Raw genomic sequence first — 7,389 nt, 5'->3', positions numbered from 1 at the left:
AAAAAAAAAAACCAACTCCTTGTCTCACTGATTCTTTTCATTGTTTTCTGTGTTTCTATTTTATTGATTTCAGCCCTTAATTTGACTATTTCTTGCCATCTACTCCTTCTGGGTGAGTTTGCTTCTTTTTGTTCTAGTACTTTCCGTTGTTTTGTTAATTCACTAGTGTAGGATTTTTTCCACTTTATGTAGGCATTTAGTGCTATGAACTTTCCTCTTAGCACTGCTTTCATTGTGCCCCATAAATTTGGGTATGTTCTATGGTCGTTTTCATTAAATTTTATGAAGTTTTTTTTTTTTTTTTGCACACTTGGGATTTTTAATTTTTTAGCAGACAATACACACTTCCCTTACCCTCTAAGTTAGTGTGACAATCTTCCAACATAAACTACTCAAAGAGAAGCTTTGGTCAAAAACGTAATGAGATAGCAAAATCAAAACAAAAAAGAAACCTCTGTCTTGAAAACCCACACTCTACCCACAACACCCACACGAACACACACTAGTTGCTTGATAGTGTGACAGTGTTTCCATGGGCTGGCGATCATCATCACCATACGAACGAACGGCAGAGTGAGCGAAGCCCTGTCGGTTCCCCATGCTGAATGACAGAGGCTCCCTCAGCTTCACATTATCCGGAGGCCCTGGATGGAACACTCCAGGGTCTTGAAATCACAAATTGTCATGGCTCCATCGATGCCAGTAGTGCAAAATTTTCGACAATCTTGCTTGTCCACCTCATAAATAGACACCTGAGTGATGCTGTTCTGGTGCAGTGTCTCCAAGGCTGTGTTGCAGTCCTCAGTGGTGGCTCTCTTGTCCATGTTTCGGAAGCGTTCCATGGCAGACATGTTGCGCTGGATGCTTTGTTTAGGGACGTCTAGCTTGGACACAAAGGTCAAATAGCCACGGTCGTCATAGTTAAAGAGCATCGAGCAGCAGTCGTGGCCAGCAGCCACAACGCTGTTTTCTGAAACGAAGGACACACTCAGCAGTGGCAGGAACTCGGTTTTCGGAGTTGAAACCTGCACGCTTTTCGAGGCATCGGCAACAGACAAGGTGCTGTCATGGCTGACCCAGGCCAGGCGACCCTCACTGGCAGAGAAGCTGACCCCATGCACCCAGCCACCAGTGCCACTGCCTCCAAACTCAGACATCAGCTGACCAAAAGGCATCTTGCTGCCCCAGGGTGTGCTAGCTGGTTTCTCATCCACCTCTTTGATGTAGGCAGAAAACACTCTGCACTTGAAGTCACATGAGCCTGCAGCCAGCAAAACGTTGTTGGGATGCCAGTCCAAGCTGAGGACTATGGAGCGAATCGGCTTCTTAATGCGCTTGCTCACCCACCAATCATTTTCAGACTCAAAGTACCAAACAGAGATGAGCCGGGCCCCACTCCCCACAGCAAACTTGTTCTCCAGTGGGGACCACTTCACAAAAGTGGCAGCTCAGTTAATCCTCAGGATCACCAGGGTGGGCTTCCAGATGCCATCTTTCTGACTCCAGACGTAGGGATTGCGGTCTGCTCAAGTGACGATGCGGTCGCTCTTAGGAGTCCAGTCAATACCTGTGATGTGTCCGTTGTGTTTCTTCAACTCATGAGCTTTAGTCCACTGGCTCCCAATCTTCTTGTAGATGTGCACTTCGTGATTATTGGGGCTGAGGGCGATCTGGGTACGATCCCTGTTCCAGGCGTGACAGGTGATTGGTTCTAGCAGAAACTGATGCAGAGACATGATTCTTAAGTGTTTTCAAAGGTCAGAAAGCTGGGGTCTGGGCGGTCTGGAGGGCCGGAGCGAACGATTTGCAGAATCCAGTCAGTCGACGAGAACAGGCGGAGGAGCTTTATGAAGTCTTTTATTTCTTTCTTTATTTCTTCCTTGACCCAGTGGTGATTTAGATGATCATTGTTCAGTTTCCATGTGCTTGTGAGTGGGTTTTCTGAAATTAATGTTGCTGTTGAATCCTAACTTTAACTGTGGTGTTCCAATAAGATACAGGGGGTTATTCTACTTTTTTCTATCTATCGAGGTTTTCTTTGTTACTGAGTATGTGGTCTTATTTTGAGAAGGTTCCATGAGGTGCTGAGAAGAAAGTATGTTCTTTTGGTTTTGGGTGGAATGTTCTATAGATGTCTGTTAACTTCATTTGAGTCATAACCTCTGTTAGTTCCCTTATTTCTCTGTTAAGCTTCAGTCTGGCAGATCTGTCCATTGGTGAGAGTGGGTTGTTGAAGTCTCCCACTATTAGTGTATGGGGCTTGATTTGTGATTTAAGCTTTAGTAATGTTTCTTTTACAAATGCTGGAGCCCTTGTATTTGGGGCATAGATGCTCAGAATTGAGATTTCTTCTTGATGGAATTTTCCTGTGATGAACATGAAATGCCCTTCTTTATCTTTTCTAATTGATTTTAGTTTGAAGTCTATTTTGTTAGATATTAGGATAGTTCCACCAACTTGTTATTTAGGTCTATTTGATTGGAAAGAAATTTCCCAACTCTTTACTCTGAGGTAATGTCTGTCTGTGAGGTTGAGATGTGTTTCTTGTATACAGCAAAGGATGGATTCTGTTTTCGTATCCAATCTATTAGCCTGCATCTTTTTATAGGTGAATTGAGATCATTTATATTAATGGATAATAATCATAAGTGATTGCTAGTTCCTGTTGTTTTTGTTTTTGTTGGTGGTGATGGCATTGTGTGTTCAATTCCCTGCTTTGGGATTTGCTGATGTAAGCTCACCTATTGCCTGTGTTATTGTGGATGTAGCTGACTTCCTTGGGTTGGTGTTTTCCTTCTAGTACTTTCTGGGGGCTGGGTTTGTGGATAGGTATTGTTTATATCTGGTTTTATAATGGAATATGTTGTTTTCTCCATCTATGGTTATTGAAAGCTTTGCTAGGTAAAGTAGTCTAGGCTGACATCTATGGTCCCATAGTGTCTGCATAACATCTCTCCAGGACCTTCTGGCTTTTGTTGTTCCCACTGAGAAGTCAGGTGTAATTCTGATAGGTCTGCCTTTATATATTACTTGGTCTTTCTCCTTTGCAGCTCTTAATATTCTCTCTTTGTTCTGTATGTTTATTGTTTTGATTATTATGTGGTAAAAAGGGACTGTTTTTATTTTGTTTTGTTTTGTTTTGTTTTTTGGTCCAGTCTATTTGGTATTCTGTAAGCTTCTTGTACTTTCATGGGCATGTCCTTCTTTAGGTTGGGAAAGCTTTCTTCTGTAATTTTGTTGAATATATTTTCTGTGCCTTTGAGTTGGACTTCTCCTTCTTCTGTCCCTAGTATTCTTAGGTTTGGTCTTTTAATGGTGTTCCAGTTTCCTGCATGTTTTGTGTTAAGGATTTGTTAGATTTAAATTTTTCTTTGACCAATGAATCCATTTCCTCTATTGTATCTTCAGTGCCTGAAATTCTTTCTTCCATCTCCTATATTCTGTTGTTTGTGCTTGCATTTGTGGTTCCTGATCATTGGCCCAGATTTTCTATTTCCAGAAGTCCCTCAGTTTGTGTTTTCTTTATTGACACTACTTTAGATTTCAGGTCTTGACTCATTTCCTTCACTTGTTTGATTGCTTTTCTTGTTTTGTTTTTTAAGGGATTTGTTGATTTCCTTCAATTTTTTTATTTGCCTTGTCCTCTATTTCTTTAAGGGAATTTTTTATTTCCTTTTTAAGGGCCTCAATCATCCTCATAAAGTTATTTTTTAGGTTGTTTTCTTCTACTTCATCTGTGTTGGAATGTTCAGGTATTGCTGTTTTAGCACCACTAGTGTCTAGTGGTGCCATATTGCTCTTTATGTTGTTGAGTGTGTTCTTACCTTGTCGTCTACACATCTCTTCCTCTAATCGGTATAGGTGGAGCTTTGCTTCAGAGGTTCTCTCTTTCTCCAATTGGTATATTTGGGGGCTGCAGCTCCATTGACCACTCCTTCAGGTACAAGCAGAGAAGAGCCTCCAGTGACTGCTCCTCCTGATGGAAATGGGCCCAAGGCTCAGGTAGTCCCTCCTTGAGGTGCAGGTGGGGCTACAGTTCCAGTGAATGCTCCTCCCCTTGGAGGCAGGGCCACAGCTCTAGTGATTGCTCTCTAGGTGTAGGTGAGGCTGAGGGCCCAGTGGTCACTATAGCAGCAGGGTATTTCCAACCAAGAAATGGCAGTGGATGCTGGCTGGGATACAGGTGCTCTTTTCAGAGGAACTTCTTGCGATAGATTCAGGAAGCCACTACTGGAAAACACTGCTGTCATCTCACCCAGCTGTGGCTCCTGGCTCCCAGGCCTGAGGCTCAGGCCTCCCTCTCATCTTTACACTTTTAAGTACCAGGACAAAGAACTCATATGAAGGAATAGTTTTTCCTAACCTAATAATTTTAACCATACTAAACCACATCTACTTTGCCCTTTAAGTGTGGAATGCCTTATTTATTAACATGGTAAAGTTACTGTTTCTCCAACTGTGAGCACTAAAAGACATGAGATATAGAATCTTCCTACCTTATACTTGAGATAAAACTGAAAGAAACTCTGCAATAATGATGAAATTGTTTTCTTACCAAAACTTGGGTCTTTTCTCACAGATAACTAGTTCTTCGTTTCTTGTAAACTTGTCCTGTGTTTTCCAGCCACTTGGAAGTAAGACTCAGACTCTTAGTCATCTCACCTCAGTCAATATAAGTTTGTAAAACATTTTTATATTGTTTGGCATTTGGACATGTAATGGGTAATTCTGTCCTTGGCTTAGATACACCATTGGGGGTCTAAAAACAAGTGTTTGTTTTTTTTTAACATTCTTTTCTTCCTAAGAATATGCCCTCCTCTTAGCACATACAAAAAAAGAAATAGTAAATACAAGATTTAGAACCCCCCCCCAATCTCAGCCATCCACTGGGGAGCCACAGAAATTATCCATTATCCTCCAGAGAAAAGGCAAGAGACATTCTGTAGTATTTAGGACATAGTTCCCACTTGGACAATACAAGAACATGAGAAGTATCCAAATTTAGGTTTCAGATCCAAGGCTGTCACTGTAAAGCCAATGCCTAGATTGTCTTTGGCCATCCCACAGAGATTTTCCCATGGAGATCAACCAATCCATATAATACTGACTGAACGAGGGGGACCAGCAATGAAACTTGAGTGAAACCTGTCTTTTATGTGGATTGTGGCCAGCAGGACACCAATGTGAATCAAGCAGAGGCAGGTGTGCTCCTAATACACACCTTACTTGACAGAACCCTGGGGAAAGGGAAGAGGAGGTTCTAACCCTGAAAGACTAGAAACAGCTCAGCAATGCCACAAAGTGGGAGTCAGTTCAAAAGCATTTCATTTACAAATGTTAGATATTTGTTTAGTTTTATCCCAATATCATGAAACAAAATTGTGTGTATACTTACAAGTATCTTCCATTTACAATAAAAAATTAATTCTTTAAACTAACGTGGATTGAATCTATGTGGTTTGCAACTAAAATAGCTGAAGAAAACACATGTGTTTGAAACCCAAACTGCCCCCTCTGGCTCTGTGATTACATCAGCAATCACTCCAAGTAGCTCTGGGTGGTTTCAGGAGCAAAACTTGTAATCAAGCAGCACTTCCCCAACAGCAAGAGGGGTGTTCACATCACAGAGAAACTGCTGAGCAGCTGAAACAGGTGGCCACAGAAAGGATTATTTTCAACTCTTCTTGGGCATGTCCTGTTTCCATATTATTCCAGCCTTTAAAGCAAAGTCTAAGCTCACGTATTTGCGTACATTTATTTTCCTACTCTTTATCCCATGAAATTCATACAATGAAAAGTAACACAAAATATCAGAGAGGTATGAGAATTATATGGCATCTTAGTAGATCACCAGATGTGCTGGAGACAGTTGCTGTTGTAAGCAGTTTCCATAGTCATTTCCTGTGACTTCTAGACCAAATTGCCATACTCTTGATGGCTTCAAATACCGTCCATTTGTTTTCTGACAGTTCTATATGTCCAAAGACTGAATAAGTATCAGGACTGGATCCTTCTGGAGGCTGTAGTAGAAAAGCTGGTCTCCTACCTCTACCAGCATCGGGAAGCTGCCTATACTCCTTAACTCAAAGTCTCCTGTACATCTCTGTACTTCTTGACCCCATCAATGCACCTCTTCACCAACTCTTGTTTCCTGCATAGTTCTTATGAAGACCCTTATGAGTGTGTCCTACAGGAAAATCCAAAAATCCTTAAACAGACCTGCAACATCCCCTTTGCAAAATTAAGGCAGCATATGCACAGATTCCAGGGTGAACACAGTCATGCTTGGTTGGAAACAGGAATCAAAACACCTGAGTTTTCCAAGAGGTTTCTCTTCCCAAAACAAATTTAGACACTATTAACTAAATCATTTTCCTCTGGTTCCATGGAATAAGGAGGTAAAGTTAAGGCTATATTTTCTATGATGGATGAGTAATCTGTGTTTTTATAATGATAAATCTGTGCAAGTAACAAATCATACTTTCCTCCCCAAACAGGTAACAATTTCAGTCTTTTCTTAAGGAAGGATGTGGAAGGCACATGTTGCTGCTGCTGACAACTTATACTTAGGAATAGGACCTGGGCAGTGACTCATGAAGACAACAATTCAAATGTGTATGGTGTACAGCTAACTGTGCAGACCCTGAGCTATAACCCTTTCCCAAATGGTCTGTTTCTAAAAGTTACAGGTTTGTCCTCAGTTGCTGATAACACTGTCCACATGACTCCTCCAGACAAATTCCTAGTACTGTAGGTTCCTGGAGGCAGCTGCTCCATTTTCACTGTGAAGAATATTTAGTCAGGTATGTTATCCTGTTAGAAACACTTTAACTTCTGGGGATTCAAGCACCATCACTTATTTAGGATTTCCTAACTGCAAGTCCCCGTATCCAGACAAGTGTAGTGGAGATATAAATATCTGAATGCTCAGGGTCTGGCAAAGACGTCAATCTAATGTGAACATAACATGACCTATAACATGGTGAAGGTCATGCCAAATGGGCAGACTCAGAGAAAGAAACACATGGTGCCTGGAGCCTGCAATAGACTTAACAGAAAGGTATATTATTTGCATGCAGGGCCTCTTGAGTCTAATAATTATCTTTAAAAGAAGATTACACCTTTGACATATGGAAAAGATATAACTTTCCTGGTTTGCCAGGGTGGTTTATTAACAAAAAAGAGAAAAAGATGAGAGAAAAGTTTTCCTGGACATTGTTGGAATGATCCAGTTCTTCTTTTCATAAACCAGAATAATTATGTCATTTTCTTCCTAAACCACCATGATGTGGTCAGCTTTTGACTGACTTAAAGTACTATTTTCCTTCTCTTACTCAGATGCCCAAAAGCCCTGATGACAAGTTTGAATCTTGAATTCAAAGCCCGGCA

At 41.2% G+C, this 7,389-nt stretch overlaps 1 pseudogene; it reads right to left on the bottom strand.

Annotated features, from left to right (window-relative positions):
* Positions 1 to 615: 615 nt before the first annotated feature.
* Positions 616 to 1,802, bottom strand: LOC100755986 (annotated as a pseudogene).
* Between the last annotated feature and the right edge of the window lie 5,587 nt (positions 1,803 to 7,389).

Source organism: Cricetulus griseus, chromosome 2 (assembly GCF_003668045.3).
Source record: "Cricetulus griseus strain 17A/GY chromosome 2, alternate assembly CriGri-PICRH-1.0, whole genome shotgun sequence".
NCBI lineage: Eukaryota > Metazoa > Chordata > Mammalia > Rodentia > Cricetidae > Cricetulus > Cricetulus griseus.
The sequence above is the reverse complement of the archived record's forward strand: the minus strand, read 5'-3'. Positions and strand labels throughout refer to the sequence as shown.